The sequence below is a fragment of the Monodelphis domestica genome, chromosome 2 (genome assembly GCF_027887165.1).
Source record: "Monodelphis domestica isolate mMonDom1 chromosome 2, mMonDom1.pri, whole genome shotgun sequence".
In the NCBI taxonomy this organism is placed as follows: Eukaryota; Metazoa; Chordata; class Mammalia; order Didelphimorphia; family Didelphidae; genus Monodelphis; species Monodelphis domestica.
The window spans coordinates 457,385,117-457,400,258 of NC_077228.1; positions in this window are offsets into that span (position 1 = coordinate 457,385,117).

The following is a 15,142-nucleotide window of genomic DNA, read 5'->3' on the forward strand; positions in this document are numbered from 1 at the left end:
GGCACACAAATACATTACCTAACACACATGTCTAAATAGAAATTACTGGAAAAGTGATACATTAACTTTTAACAAATCACTTGATTAACATTCTATATTCTTGTATTATGATTACCAATTCTTGACAGAACAAAGGTTTCACACAAGATAAATTATTTCTTCATAGGTGGCTTAATTTTCTCATTACCTGTGAGGAATTTTGAACTTACAAACAATCAAGGAAAATTTACTTATTACTTTTAACAAAATGGAATAATTAATCAGAAGTTCTTAAAAGACAATTCAACAATCATATCATTGAGGTTGAGGGGTACTGGGAACACAACTCAGATTTAATATTAGACTGGTCATTTTTCAGGGTTTACTAGGGAGTTTCCCACTGGCAAGGTACTGGTTTGTGAAGTTGAGTCACTGAGGCAGGTTGAAGCTTAGTGTACTTGTATGTTTTGTATGGGCCTTTATGATTGATTTGTGTGTTGGCTTCATGAGAATAAGTTTCTGTGAGTGGGAAAGTTCTGGTCTTGGCTTGTAGCTGCAGTTTTGCTGAGAATTATGTACCTAAATGAAAGTTAACCCATGATAATATTTGGGATTGGGTTTGAGGGTCTGATCTTTTGGCGATGTTTTAGAGAATTAGGGTACAGGTTTTTTGTTCTTGCATTATTCCTTCTGAGACTAGAGGGAATAATAATAATGTCAATTCCATAGGTAAGGGACATTGATGAGAGAAGTTATTCAAGGGGGACTGAGTGGGCAGTCACATCTTGCCAAGGGCTACTCTGTGGCCTCCTTAGCTACCATGCGTGACTCTGTCAAGGCATCATGGCCTGATGGCTCCGAGCACAGGTGGAGTTGTGAATTGATCCAATCCATTCTGGAGGGTAATTTGGAACTATGCCCAAAGGGCGCTAAAAGACCCTTTGATCGAGCCATAGAACTGCTGGTTTGTACCCCCAGAGAGATAATAAGGAAAAAGATATGTACAAAAATATTCATAGCTGCACTCTTTGCCGTGGCAAAAAAAATTGGAAAATGAGGGGATACCCTTCAATTGGGGAATAGCTGAACAAATTGTGGTATCTGTTGGTGATGGAATACTATTGTGCTCAACAGGATAATACAGTGGAGAAATTCCATGGGAACTGGGATGACCTCCAGGAATTGATACAGAGCGCGAGGGGCAGAACCAGGAGAACATCGTACACAGAGACCGATATACTGTGGTAAATCAAATGTAATGGACTTCTCCATTCGTGGCAATGCAGTGATCCTGAACAACTTGGAGGAATCTACGAGAAAAAACATTATCCATATTCAGAGGAAACACTGTGGGAGTAGAAACAGAGAAGAAAAACATCTGCTTGAATACGTGGGTCGAGGGCATATGGCTGGGAATGTAGACTCTAAATGAACATCCTGGTGCAAAAACCAACAACATGGAAATGGTTTCTGATCAAGGACACAGGTAATAACCAATGAAATTACATGTTGGCTGCGGGAAGGGCAGGGGGAGGGGAGGGAAGGAAATAATGTGATTCTTGTAACCTGGGAATAATGTTATAAATTAACTAAATAAATTAATTCAAAACAAATTAAAATATAGAAAAATAGACAAAAAACAAATAAAAGAAAAAGAGAAACGTCGTGCTCTGATTTGGGAGGAGAGTAATCCAATACTGTGTCATAGTGCCCATAACTGAGCCAGCTGAGCCAAATACTTTTCCTGCCCGAGTAGTCTTCTCCCAGAGAATGAAGGCTTGTAGATATGGTGGGATTCGCCAGGCTGCCGCCCAAGGTTAAGTGAATGTTGACATCCAGACTGTCCCCGAGGGCCATCATTTCCGGGTATCCAGCCCAAGTTTTATCCTGTGCTGCTTTGGAGAGAAAGGTCTCTGCATCTCCCTCAATGAGGAATCTGAAGAAGTCAAGGTTGCCCCTCATGTGTGAGACAGCCCTGTGGCGAAGGTCCTGGTACATGTTCTGGTGCCCATAGAGTGCCTGGCTGAAGGCTCGGTAAAGGCAGTTGCCATCAGGAAGAATTTGGAAGCGACACTTCTTCCTCTCTCGTAGGTAGATGTCCTGTTTCTGTTTTTCTATCAGTGTGTCGTGCTTGCTGGACATCATTGTCTTGGTGGCCACTTCTGCTCCGGGGCCTGAGAGCTCCTCTTCAGGATGGGAGAATGGGTGGCTTGCTCCTGGTGCTGCCGCCTGGCCTGCTCCTCACCCTGGAAACGGCTTCTCCAAGGTCTGCTGCTTGCTGGAGACCTGCCACCCCAAGGAGATTGCCAACTTGTAGCCCTCTCTTGGAGCAACCAGTATATAGTTCCAGCCAGTAGTTGTCGATGGGCAATAGAATGGCTCCCAATGCCCACTTGGTTCCCTCTTCTTCAGCTTTGCAAGCTTATTTTTGAAGGAAGGTCCCGAGTTCAATCAATTGTGCCTCGAGCCCCCCAGTGAGGAAAACTCCCAGCACTTTAGACAGAAGTTAGGCTTTGTGTCCAATATTTTGCGATGCCTTTTGAGACAAGTGCTCTCTTCCAGAGCTTCCTTTTCTGCCAAGGTCAAGAGACTTCTGGTTCCTCAGAGATGTCCTTCTCTCTCCCTTAAAAATCCCCTACCTTTGATCTCTCTGCAGAAGACAGGGAAGGAAAGCCAGCTATCCTCTGACCCAAGTCCCCTCCAAGAAGAGGCAGGTCAAGAGGATGACTCAAGCTGAAGGTGACTCCTGAGGAAGACTCTCTTCTGGAGGCCAAACTGCTCTTGAAGCTGAACTGCCCAGGCCCAGAAATTCAGGGCCTTTTATAGTGGCTTCCTGTCCCTTCCCCTCTCCACAGGGGCCAATCACAGCTTCCAAATTGCCCAGCACTGCCCAGTGGGGAGGATCCCCTTCTCACCTCCTGGAGGTGTGAACTCTCATTCAGAAAGGTCACAGTTTCCTGGCTGGTTGAGTTTCCCAGGGTGTGAACTCTCTAGATGGTTGGCAAGCTCCTCCACCTAGTTCAAGCTTGTGCTGATTCAATCAAAAGCTAGACAAAGGAGAGTTCATCCTGTCTTCATTACCTGGTGAGGTGCTAAGTTGGGGGCACTTAAGCTATTGTTAAGCAAAGTGTGAACTCCAACTAGGCAAAGGGGAGAAAGGATTCCCTTTGACAAGTATGAACTCCAAATAGACAAAAAATTCAAGGAATTTCCTTTCCCATGATCCAAAGCAGAGTGAACATTCCTACCACCTGTGGAATTCTTGGGGACTGGGCCCTGCTTGCTTTCCTGTGCCTGGCCTGGAAGCCTGCTCTCCAGGAACTGCTCTTTGCCCCAGGACTTACTTAAAACTGGACTCAAGGTCCCTGCTCAGGCTGTGTCCTTCAATCCCCAAATGGACTCTACTAGTCAAGACACCAGAGCCAAAACGGGGTCGTTCTATTCATTCAGTTCATGGGCAATGGAAAGGTCAAGTGATTCTTGGGGGGTGCGGGGAGAAGAGGGAGTAGAAAAAGATGGAAAAAGGTTGAAAAGATGGCAGGAGTATCTTGGGGGATAGTGACGCTGGCAGACCTCAAAGCCAGAGACATTGTGCTGTGATTAGTTTGGCTCTTGTAGTTCTTTTAAGGTACAGGGCAAGGAGAGAAGTTGGAGCAACACTGAATCCACATTCTGTTTAACAAACAACTCTACTGTCCCAGCCCTTCCTAACCACAGGACAGGTTTTCCTCAGATCCTAAATCTTAGTGACCTACTCATACACTTCCCACATGTTCATCTCTGGGCTGGCCACAATCTATCGATGTTCCTGGGTTGAAATGATCACCACTGACTGGGTTACTACTGTGTGATTTCATGTGCAGGTGAGAGTTATGACTCAGGGACCATTACTAGCCAGTCACAAAGGACCCATCTGAGGGGAGTCCCAGACTGACTTTCACTTATCCTCTGAGTATCTCATCATTCTCTCTTTTCAGTGGTAGATCAATCATCAGACAGCCATACTTGAGTTCCAGGCTCATAGTAACATTAGTTGTGATTCCCATCAAACTTTTTCCTTAAATGACAAAAAAATAAACTTCTACACGTTATCGATAATATCCCAATTTCATTCTTCTCCCACAATTCTAAACAGACCTCCTGTTTACTCGATTATTTCTTCTCAGGGTTTCTAAAAATTTAATTCCAAATATTTCTAGAAATGAATATACTTCTCCTTAAAATTCTCTATACAATAAATACCACTTCTGTAGATTCTTCCTAGGCCTTACTGAATTATTTATTTGCCTTGCCAGTGGTGGTCAAAAAACTTTCTCTTCCTGTCTTAAATCCCGACTAAAATTGGTTTCATCTTACCTTGTACATTGTATTACAAACAGATGAAACTGTTTCATTCTCCTGAGAAACTTTTCATAGCCAGACTCACTTGCATAAAATCCTTGAGATTCCGTTTCTAAATTCGTGGGAATCCTCATACATTAAGGCCAATAGAGGAATCCTTTCCCAATAAATAATTAGATAGATTTGTGGTCAGAAAATCCTTTTCCTTTTTTACTTTAGAGACTTTCTGCCAGAGCTGGACTCTCCCCTTATCTCTTTTGCTAGTGCTGTGAAAGGGGAGGGAGAGAAGTGTCTGAGGGGGAATTTTTGCCTCTTCACTTATAAAACTTACATGTTTAAAACCTTCATCTTGCATTTCTCCCAATGAATTTCTCTCTCTTTTTTTAGGTTTTGGAAAACTTTATTTATTAATTAATTTGAACACTTTTCCATGGTTACAAGATTCTTGTTCTTTCCCTCCCTTACCCCCACCTCCCTCCCATAACCGATGCAGAATTCCACTGGGTTTGACACGTGTTGTTGATCCAGAACTATTTCCATATGATTGATGTTTGCACTAGCATGATCATTTAGTCTACAGCTCCATCAACCCCCATGTGATCAAGGAGTTCATTTTTCTTCTGTTTTTCTATTCCCACAATTCTTCCTCTGCAGGTGGATGGTGTTCGTTCTCATAGATCTCTCCGAATTGTCCTGTGTCATTGCATTGCTGCTAGTAGAGAAGTCTATTACATTTGATTGTAGCACAGTGTATCAGTCTCTGTGTATAATGTTCTCTTGGTTCTGCTCCCTTCACTCTTCATCAGTTCCTGGAGGTTGTTCCAGTTCCCATGGAATTCCTCCAGTTCATTATTCCTATGAGCACAATAGTATTCCATTACCAACATGTGCCACAATTTGTTCAGACTTCCCCCAATCTAAGGACATCCCCTCATTTTCCAAATGTTTGCCACCCCAGAGAGGGCAGCTATGAATATTTTGGTAGAAGTCTTTGTCCTTATGATCTCTTTGTCCCCCAATGAATTTTCATCAGAAAATCCACAACTTTCAGATGTACTTTCATAAAGTCTGTAGACAGTCTGTTTCCTTGATTTTTCGTTGCAACATTCTCTCACTGAAATTTACCTGCTTCTAAATTTTAATCTCAAAATCTTTCCCCCTTTTCCCCTTCAAACGTCTGCCCCAGACAGAATCATGTTCTCTATTTTTTCCTTCTGACAGCTCCACATAGCTGCCTACAATTTTCACACACGATGTCTGTCTTTTTGCTCTCATAAAGAGGCCCCATACTTCATTCAAGTCTCCGATACATCATACCTTTCATGTGCTCATCCTACAACTCTTTCCCGTTGGTTGACTTGTTTTTGCCATGACTTGCGCTCCACCAGGAGTTCTGTCAGCTGTTATTATCAATCCCTTGATCATCTGCAACCTCATTGACATATAATATGTTGACTCCTTGTCTCCTTCCATTCAACTTGAGAATTGATTTTCTTCACAGTACAAATTCAGAAACCATTTGTGTTTACCCCAATATTTACATTTTAACAAATGGTCTTTAAATATATGTTTACCTCAAAACCATGAAATCTTTTTTTTTCTTTTTAGTTTTTTTGGGTTTTTTCTTTTTTTGGTTAAATTTTTTAATTTTTTCCCCCTTGTTCCCATGATTCACATTCTTTCCCACCCCTCTTCCCTCAGCCCTCCCCAGAGCCAATCCCTTGGGCTTTGACATGTCTCATTGTTCCAAACCCATTTCCATGTTAGTAATATTTACAACAGAGTGATCAATGAAAATCCGTCTCCCTGATCATATACCCACTGAACCATGTGATCAAGCATGAGTTTTCTTGCTATGATTCTTCTCCAGAATCCATACTTTGATAAGAAATCCCGTATCCCAATCAAGTTCAACAACTGTTTAGAAATGTAGAAATCCCTTTTGCAGTGTTCCAAACCCTCATCCCAGGGTTCGTGGCACCTTTTACCCAATGTTCCCAATGTGGTCATTTGTTGCTTGCTCTAATGGCACGTCAATGAAAAGAAGGTCTTCACGTGCTCCTTGAAAGATTCCCCGTGTTGATCCCGCAGAGTTTTCTCCAGAGTACACCTCGATTCCCTGCAGAAAGCTATCCCGCTGTCCTAATTGTTCCTGTGAAGAATTTGAGGTCTATCTACTTTAAGCTGCGTGTGAGTGTGTGTAGGCATCAGTGTATGGTAGCCATGGCCTCATTGTTTGGGCTTTGGTGAGCTCAGTTCCTTCTGGGCAAAGTGTCTGGCAGGGGGAGCATGTCTTTTCTTCTTTTTGCTTCTGCTTTCCTTTTTTCGGTAAGGAATGTCATAGTCGGCTCGGGGAGGAGAGTAATCCAGGACTGTGTCGTAGTGCCCACAGCTGAGCCAGCTGAGCCAAATACTTTTCCTGCCCGAGTAGTCTTCTCCCAGAGAATGCAGGCTTGTAGATATGGTGGGATTCGCCAGGCTGCCGCCCAAGGTTAAGTGAATGTTGACATCCAGACTGTCCCCGAGGGCCATCATTTCTGGGTATCCAGCCCACGTTTTATCCTGTGCTGCTTTGGAGAGAAAGGTCTCTGCGTCTCCCTCAATGAGGAATCTGAAGAGGTCAAGGTTGCCCCTCATGTGTGAGACAGCCCTGTGGCGAAGGTCGTGGTACATGTTCTGGTGCCCATAGAGTGCCTGGCTGAAGGCTCGGTAAAGGCAGTTGCCATCAGGAAGAATTTGGAAGCGACACTTCTTCCTCTCTCGTAGGTAGATGTCCTGTTTCTGTTTTTCTATCAGTGTGTCGTGCTTGCTGGACATCATTGTCTTGGTGGCCACTTCTGCTCCGGGGCCTGAGAGCTCCTCTTCAGGATGGGAGAATGGGTGGCTTGCTCCTGGTGCTGCCGCCTTGCCTGCTCCTCACCCTGGAAACGGCTTCTCCAAGGTCTGCTGCTTGCTGGAGACCTGCCACCCCAAGGAGATTGCCAACTTGTAGCCCTCTCTTGGAGCAACCAGTATATAGTTCCAGCCAGTAGTTGTCGATGGGCAATAGAATGGCTCCCAATGCCCACTTGGTTCCCTATTCTTCAGCTTTGCAAGCTTATTTTTGAAGGAAGGTCCCGAGTTCAATCAATTGTGCCTCGAGCCCCCCAGTGAGGAAAACTCCCAGCACTTTAGACAGAAGTTAGGCTTTGTGTCCAATATTTTGCGATGCCTTTTGAGACAAGTGCTCTCTTCCAGAGCTTCCTTTTCTGCCAAGGTCAAGAGACTTCTGGTTCCTCAGAGATGTCCTTCTCTCTCCCTTAAAAATCCCCTACCTCTGATCTCTCTGCAGAAGACAGGGAAGGAAAGCCAGCTATCCTCTGACCCAAGTCCCCTCCAAGAAGAGGCAGGTCAAGAGGATGACTCAAGCTGAAGGTGACTCCTGAGGAAGACTCTCTTCTGGAGGCCAAACTGCTCTTGAAGCTGAACTGCCCAGGCCCAGAAATTCAGGGCCTTTTATAGTGGCTTCCTGTCCCTTCCCCTCTCCACAGGGGCCAATCACAGCTTCCAAATTGCCCAGCACTGCCCAGTGGGGAGGATCCCCTTCTCACCTCCTGGAGGTGTGAACTCTCATTCAGAAAGGTCACAGTTTCCTGGCTGGTTGAGTTTCCCAGGGTGTGAACTCTCTAGATGGTTGGCAAGCTCCTCCACCTAGTTCAAGCTTGTGCTGATTCAATCAAAAGCTAGACAAAGGAGAGTTCATCCTGTCTTCATTACCTGGTGAGGTGCTAAGTAGGGGCACTTAAGCTATTGTTAAGCAAAGTGTGAACTCCAACTAGGCAAAGGGGAGAAAGGATTCCCTTTGACAAGTATGAACTCCAAATAGACAAAAAATTCAAGGAATTTCCTTTCCCATGATCCAAAGCAGAGTGAACATTCCTACCACCTGTGGAATTCTTGGGGACTGGGCCCTGCTTGCTTTCCTGTGCCTGGCCTGGAAGCCTGCTCTCCAGGAACTGCTCTTTGCCCCAGGACTTACTTAAAACTGGACTCAAGGTCCCTGCTCAGGCTGTGTCCTTCAATCCCCAAATGGACTCTACTAGTCAAGACACCAGAGCCAAAACGGGGTCGTTCTATTCATTCAGTTCATGGGCAATGGAAAGGTCAAGTGATTCTTGGGGGGTGCGGGGAGAAGAGGGAGTAGAAAAAGATGGAAAAAGGTTGAAAAGATGGCAGGAGTATCTTGGGGGATAGTGACGCTGGCAGACCTCAAAGCCAGAGACATTGTGCTGTGATTAGTTTGGCTCTTGTAGTTCTTTTAAGGTACAGGGCAAGGAGAGAAGTTGGAGCAACACTGAATCCACATTCTGTTTAACAAACAACTCTACTGTCCCAGCCCTTCTTAACCACAGGACAGGTTTTCCTCAGATCCTAAATCTTAGTGACCTACTCATACACTTCCCACATGTTCATCTCTGGGCTGGCCACAATCTATCGATGTTCCTGGGTTGAAATGATCACCACTGACTGGGTTACTACTGTGTGATTTCATGTGCAGGTGAGAGTTATGACTCAGGGACCATTACTAGCCAGTCACAAAGGACCCATCTGAGGGGAGTCCCAGACTGACTTTCACTTATCCTCTGAGTATCTCATCATTCTCTCTTTTCAGTGGTAGATCAATCATCAGACAGCCATACTTGAGTTCCAGGCTCATAGTAACATTAGTTGTGATTCCCATCAAACTTTTTCCTTAAATGACAAAAAAATAAACTTCTACACGTTATCGATAATATCCCAATTTCATTCTTCTCCCACAATTCTAAACAGACCTCCTGTTTACTCGATTATTTCTTCTCAGGGTTTCTAAAAATTTGATTCCAAGTATTTCTAGAAATGAATATACTTCTCCTTAAAATTCTCTATACAATAAATACCACTTCTGTAGATTCTTCCTAGGCCTTACTGAATTACTTATTTGCCTTGCCAGTGGTGGTCAAAAAACTTTCTCTTCCTGTCTTAAATCCCGACTAAAATTGGTTTCATCTTACCTTGTACATTGTATTACAAAGAGATGAAACTGTTTCATTCTCCTGAGAAACTTTTCATAGCCAGACTCACTTGCATAAAATCCTTGAGATTCCGTTTCTAAATTCATGGGAATCCTCATACATTAAGGCCAATAGAGGAATCCTTTCCCAATAACTAATTAGATAGATTTGTGGTCAGAAAATCCTTTTCCTTTTTTACTTTAGAGACTTTCTGCCAGAGCTGGACTCTCCCCTTATCTCTTTTGCTAGTGCTGTGAAAGGGGAGGGAGAGAAGTGTCTGAGGGGGAATTTTTGCCTCTTCACTTATAAAACTTACATGTTTAAAACCTTCATCTTGCATTTCTCCCAATGAATTTCTCTCTCTTTTTTTAGGTTTTGGAAAACTTTATTTATTCATTAATTTGAACACTGTTCCATGGTTACAAGATTCTTGTTCTTTCCCTCCCTTACCCCCACCTCCCTCCCATAACCGATGCAGAATTCCACTGGGTTTGACACGTGTTGTTGATCCAGAACTATTTCCATATGATTGATGTTTGCACTAGCATGATCATTTAGTCTACAGCTCCATCAACCCATGTGATCAAGGAGTTCATTTTTCTTCTGTTTTTCTATTCCCACAATTCTTCCTCTGCAGGTGGATGGTGTTCGTTCTCATAGATCTCTCCGAATGTCCTGTATCATTGCATTGCTGCTAGTAGAGAAGTCTATTACATTTGACTGTAGCACAGTGTATCAGTCTCTGTGTATAATGTTCTCCTGGTTCTGCTCCCTTCACTCTTCATCAGTTCCTGGAGGTTGTTCCAGTTCCCATGGAATTCCTCCAGTTCATTATTCCTATGAGCACAATAGTATTCCATTACCAACATGTGCCACAATTTGTTCAGACTTCCCCCAATCTAAGGACATCCCCTCATTTTCCAAATGTTTGCCACCCCAGAGAGGGCAGCTATGAATATTTTGGTAGAAGTCTTTGTCCTTATGATCTCTTTGTCCCCCAATGAATTTTCATCAGAAAATCCACAACTTTCAGATGTACTTTCATAAAGTCTGTAGACAGTCTGTTTCCTTGATTTTTCGTTGCAACATTCTCTCACTGAAATTTACCTGCTTCTAAATTTTAATCTCAAAATCTTTCCCCCTTTTCCCCTTCAAACATCTGCCCCAGACAGAATCATGTTCTCTATTTTTTCCTTCTGACACCTCCACATAGCTGCCTACAATTTTCACACACGATGTCTGTCTTTTTGCTCTCATAAAGAGGCCCCATACTTCATTCAAGTCTCTGATACATCATACCTTTCATGTGCTCATCCTACAACTCTTTCCCGTTGGTTGACTTGTTTTTGCCATGACTTGCGCTCCACCAGGAGTTCTGTCAGCTGCTATTATCAATCCCTTGATCATCTGCAACCTCATTGACATATAATATGTTGACTCCTTGTCTCCTTCCATTCAACTTGAGAATTGATTTTCTTCACAGTACAAATTCAGAAACCATTTGTGTTTACCCCAATATTTACATTTTAACAAATGGTCTTTAAATATATGTTTACCTCAAAACCATGAAATCTTTTTTTTTCTTTTTAGTTTTTTTGGGTTTTTTCTTTTTTTGGTTAAGTTTTTTAATTTTTTCCCCCTTGTTCCCATGATTCACATTCTTTCCCACCCCTCTTCCCTCAGCCCTCCCCAGAGCCAATCCCTTGGGCTTTGACATGTCTCATTGTTCCAAACCCATTTCCATGTTAGTAATATTTACAACAGAGTGATCAATGAAAATCCGTCTCCCTGATCATATACCCACTGAACCATGTGGTCAAGCATGAGTTTTCTTGCTATGATTCTTCTCCAGAATCCATACTTTGATAAGAAATCCTGTATCCCAATCAAGTTCAACAACTGTTTAGAAATGTAGAAATCCCTTTTGCAGTGTTCCAAACCCTCATCCCAGAGTTCATGGCACCTTTTACCCAATGTTCCCAATGTGGTCATTTGTTGCTTGCTCTAATGGCACGTCAATGAAAAGAAGGTCTCCACGTGCTCCTTGAAAGATTCCCCGTGTTGATCCCGCAGAATTTTCTCCCGAGTACACCGCGATTCCCTGCAGAAAGCTATCCCGCTGTCCTAGTTGTTCCTGTGAAGAATTTGAGGTCTATCTACTTTAAGCTGCGTGTGAGTGTGTGTAGGCATCAGTGTATGGTAGCCATGGCCTCATTGTTTGGGCTTTGGTGAGCTCAGTTCCTTCTGGGCAAAGTGTCTGGCAGGAGGAGCATGTCTTTTCTTCTTTTTGCTTCTGCTTTCCTTTTTTCGGTAAGGAATGTCATAGTCGGCTCGGGGAGGAGAGTAATCCAGGACTGTGTCGTAGTGCCCACAGCTGAGCCAGCTGAGCCAAATACTTTTCCTGCCCGAGTAGTCTTCTCCCAGAGAATGCAGGCTTGTAGATATGGTGGGATTCGCCAGGCTGCCGCCCAAGGTTAAGTGAATGTTGACATCCAGACTGTCCCCGAGGGCCATCATTTCTGGGTATCCAGCCCACGTTTTATCCTGTGCTGCTTTGGAGAGAAAGGTCTCTGCGTCTCCCTCAATGAGGAATCTGAAGAGGTCAAGGTTGCCCCTCATGTGTGAGACAGCCCTGTGGCGAAGGTCGTGGTACATGTTCTGGTGCCCATAGAGTGCCTGGCTGAAGGCTCGGTAAAGGCAGTTGCCATCAGGAAGAATTTGGAAGCGACACTTCTTCCTCTCTCGTAGGTAGATGTCCTGTTTCTGTTTTTCTATCAGTGTGTCGTGCTTGCTGGACATCATTGTCTTGGTGGCCACTTCTGCTCCGGGGCCTGAGAGCTCCTCTTCAGGATGGGAGAATGGGTGGCTTGCTCCTGGTGCTGCCGCCTTGCCTGCTCCTCACCCTGGAAACGGCTTCTCCAAGGTCTGCTGCTTGCTGGAGACCTGCCACCCCAAGGAGATTGCCAACTTGTAGCCCTCTCTTGGAGCAACCAGTATATAGTTCCAGCCAGTAGTTGTCGATGGGCAATAGAATGGCTCCCAATGCCCACTTGGTTCCCTCTTCTTCAGCTTTGCAAGCTTATTTTTGAAGGAAGGTCCCGAGTTCAATCAATTGTGCCTCGAGCCCCCCAGTGAGGAAAACTCCCAGCACTTTAGACAGAAGTTAGGCTTTGTGTCCAATATTTTGCGATGCCTTTTGAGACAAGTGCTCTCTTCCAGAGCTTCCTTTTCTGCCAAGGTCAAGAGACTTCTGGTTCCTCAGAGATGTCCTTCTCTCTCCCTTAAAAATCCCCTACCTCTGATCTCTCTGCAGAAGACAGGGAAGGAAAGCCAGCTATCCTCTGACCCAAGTCCCCTCCAAGAAGAGGCAGGTCAAGAGGATGACTCAAGCTGAAGGTGACTCCTGAGGAAGACTCTCTTCTGGAGGCCAAACTGCTCTTGAAGCTGAACTGCCCAGGCCCAGAAATTCAGGGCCTTTTATAGTGGCTTCCTGTCCCTTCCCCTCTCCACAGGGGCCAATCACAGCTTCCAAATTGCCCAGCACTGCCCAGTGGGGAGGATCCCCTTCTCACCTCCTGGAGGTGTGAACTCTCATTCAGAAAGTTCACAGTTTCCTGGCTGGTTGAGTTTCCCAGGGTGTGAACTCTCTAGATGGTTGGCAAGCTCCTCCACCTAGTTCAAGCTTGTGCTGATTCAATCAAAAGCTAGACAAAGGAGAGTTCATCCTGTCTTCATTACCTGGTGAGGTGCTAAGTTGGGGGCACTTAAGCTATTGTTAAGCAAAGTGTGAACTCCAACTAGGCAAAGGGGAGAAAGGATTCCCTTTGACAAGTATGAACTCCAAATAGACAAAAAATTCAAGGAATTTCCTTTCCCATGATCCAAAGCAGAGTGAACATTCCTACCACCTGTGGAATTCTTGGGGACTGGGCCCTGCTTGCTTTCCTGTGCCTGGCCTGGAAGCCTGCTCTCCAGGAACTGCTCTTTGCCCCAGGACTTACTTAAAACTGGACTCAAGGTCCCTGCTCAGGCTGTGTCCTTCAATCCCCAAATGGACTCTACTAGTCAAGACACCAGAGCCAAAACGGGGTCGTTCTATTCATTCAGTTCATGGGCAATGGAAAGGTCAAGTGATTCTTGGGGGGTGCGGGGAGAAGAGGGAGTAGAAAAAGATGGAAAAAGGTTGAAAAGATGGCAGGAGTATCTTGGGGGATAGTGACGCTGGCAGACCTCAAAGCCAGAGACATTGTGCTGTGATTAGTTTGGCTCTTGTAGTTCTTTTAAGGTACAGGGCAAGGAGAGAAGTTGGAGCAACACTGAATCCACATTCTGTTTAACAAACAACTCTACTGTCCCAGCCCTTCCTAACCACAGGACAGGTTTTCCTCAGATCCTGAATCTTAGTGACCTACTCATACACTTCCCACATGTTCATCTCTGGGCTGGCCACAATCTATCGATGTTCCTGGGTTGAAATGATCACCACTGACTGGGTTACTACTGTGTGATTTCATGTGCAGGTGAGAGTTATGACTCAGGGACCATTACTAGCCAGTCACAAAGGACCCATCTGAGGGGAGTCCCAGACTGACTTTCACTTATCCTCTGAGTATCTCATCATTCTCTCTTTTCAGTGGTAGATCAATCATCAGACAGCCATACTTGAGTTCCAGGCTCATAGTAACATTAGTTGTGATTCCCATCAAACTTTTTCCTTAAATGACAAAAAAATAAACTTCTACACGTTATCGATAATATCCCAATTTCATTCTTCTCCCACAATTCTAAACAGACCTCCTGTTTACTCGATTATTTCTTCTCAGGGTTTCTAAAAATTTGATTCCAAGTATTTCTAGAAATGAATATACTTCTCCTTAAAATTCTCTATACAATAAATACCACTTCTGTAGATTCTTCCTAGGCCTTACTGAATTACTTATTTGCCTTGCCAGTGGTGGTCAAAAAACTTTCTCTTCCTGTCTTAAATCCCGACTAAAATTGGTTTCATCTTACCTTGTACATTGTATTACAAAGAGATGAAACTGTTTCATTCTCCTGAGAAACTTTTCATAGCCAGACTCACTTGCATAAAATCCTTGAGATTCCGTTTCTAAATTCATGGGAATCCTCATACATTAAGGCCAATAGAGGAATCCTTTCCCAATAACTAATTAGATAGATTTGTGGTCAGAAAATCCTTTTCCTTTTTTACTTTAGAGACTTTCTGCCAGAGCTGGACTCTCCCCTTATCTCTTTTGCTAGTGCTGTGAAAGGGGAGGGAGAGAAGTGTCTGAGGGGGAATTTTTGCCTCTTCACTTATAAAACTTACATGTTTAAAACCTTCATCTTGCATTTCTCCCAATGAATTTCTCTCTCTTTTTTTAGGTTTTGGAAAACTTTATTTATTCATTAATTTGAACACTGTTCCATGGTTACAAGATTCTTGTTCTTTCCCTCCCTTACCCCCACCTCCCTCCCATAACCGATGCAGAATTCCACTGGGTTTGACACGTGTTGTTGATCCAGAACTATTTCCATATGATTGATGTTTGCACTAGCATGATCATTTAGTCTACAGCTCCATCAACCCATGTGATCAAGGAGTTCATTTTTCTTCTGTTTTTCTATTCCCACAATTCTTCCTCTGCAGGTGGATGGTGTTCGTTCTCATAGATCTCTCCGAATGTCCTGTATCATTGCATTGCTGCTAGTAGAGAAGTCTATTACATTTGACTGTAGCACAGTGTATCAGTCTCTGTGTATAATGTTCTCCTGGTTCTGCTCCCTTCACT